At 49.0% G+C, this 1829-nt stretch overlaps 1 pseudogene; it reads left to right on the forward strand.

Annotated features, from left to right (window-relative positions):
* Positions 1087-1481, forward strand: Gm13611 (predicted gene 13611; annotated as a pseudogene).

Genomic DNA, 1829 nt, shown 5'->3' on the forward strand with positions numbered 1-1829 from the left:
TCAGAAAATTGAAAGGCTTCAAAGGTAACAAGCTGTCTGAATTAATAGAGATTGCGCAAAAGATTTTCTCTTCTCTTCTCTTCTCTTCTCTTCTCTTCTCTTCTCTTCTCTTCTCTTCTCTTCTCTTCTCTTCTCTTCTCCTCTCCTCTCCCCCTCCCCTCCCCTCCCCTCCCCTCCCCTCCCCTCCTCTTCTCTTTTCCCTTCCCTTCCCTTCCCTTCCCTTCCCTTCCCTTCCCCTTCCCCTTCCCCTTCCCCTTCCCCTTTCTTTCTTTCTTTCTTTCTTTCTTTCTTTCTTTCTTTCTTTCTTTCTTTCTTTCTTTCTCTCTTTCTTTCTTTCTCTCTTTCTTTTTTTTTTGTATAGCCCTGGCTACCCTGGAACTCACTCTGTAGACCAGGCTAGCCTCGAACTCAGAAATCCACTTGTCTCTGCCCCCCCCAAGTGCTGGGATTAAAGGCGTGTGTCACCACTGCCCAGTGCTCAAAAGACTTTTAACAATAGGGAAAGCCAGAAGATAAAACATCTAAGAAGCAGGCAAACATTTTTATTGCAACTCAGAAAGCTCAAGGAGGTTATATAAGGGGTGCAGGTCTGTGAAAACCTCTGACTAATAAAGACAAGACAAACGACTTGATGAGTCTCAACCCTGTCCAAGGCTTCTGAAAACTCAGCGTGCCTACTGGGAGGAGAGGGACTATGGGTGCCCCCAGAAACTGAGAAGAAACAGAGTGAGGCTGTCAGGGCTCCAAGTCTCCTCCCCAGCCTAGGATAACTTTAACAGTGGCAGACATTCAGGAAACTTTCTTGTTGACACTGGGGCACATCACTCAGTTCTCCAGAAGCCCCTGGGACCTATGATAAACCAGACCACCCTGGTCCAGGATGCCAGAGGCACTAAACCTTACTCATGAACTACCAAATGATGTGTGCATTTGGGTAAAAAAGACTGTTATTCTTTCTTAGTGATTCCCAAGTGTCCTTATCCCTTACTAGGGAGGGACCTCCTGACAAAAATGGGAGCTCACATTTATTTCTCCCCAGAGATTTTCAACCTTGGTCTGTGTCCTTCCACTAGAAAATGAATACTGCTTCCTGTCCCGGCCGCCATCGGAGAGCAGCAGCCATGGCTCTGCGCTACCCCATGGCCGTGGGCCTCAACAAGGGCCACAAGGTGACGAAAAACGTCAGCGAGCCGAGACACAGCCGGAGACGCGGGCGCCTCACCAAACACACCAAGTTCGTGCGGGACATGATCCGGGAGGTGTGCGGCTTCGCACCCTACGAGCGGCGAGCCATGGAGTTGCTCAAAGTGTCCAAGGACAAGCGCGCACTCAAGTTCATCAAGAAGAGGGTGGGCACGCACATCCGCGCCAAGAGAAAGCGGGAGGAGCTGAGCAACGTGCTGGCAGCCATGAGGAAGGCTGAGGCCAAGAAGGATTGATGAACCCTCCCCCAATAAAAGATGGTTCCTACAAAAAAAAAAGAAAAAAGAAAAAAGAAAAAAAGAAAATGAATACTGTCTAAGACCAGAGGATCAAGGAACAAATCCCCCATTGCCCTTCCTCAACTCATAAACCTGATACCACAGGTAATGGCTGAGAACAACCCTCTAGGCTGGCCTCTCATTTGCCTCCTGCCGTGGTAGGTTTGAAGGTTGCTGATAGCTCCATCAGAGTGAAGCAATATCCCTTGTCACCTAAGGCCCTTCAGGGTTTCAGGACCCAAATCAATTGTCTCCCCAGCTATGGGAGCCTAATTCCCTGTCATTTTCCCTGGAGCACACCTCTGCTGCTAGTTAGAAAGCCTGGAGGACAAGATTACAGACTGGTGC

This window comes from Mus musculus, chromosome 2 (assembly GCF_000001635.26).
Source record: "Mus musculus strain C57BL/6J chromosome 2, GRCm38.p6 C57BL/6J".
In the NCBI taxonomy this organism is placed as follows: domain Eukaryota; kingdom Metazoa; phylum Chordata; class Mammalia; order Rodentia; family Muridae; genus Mus; species Mus musculus.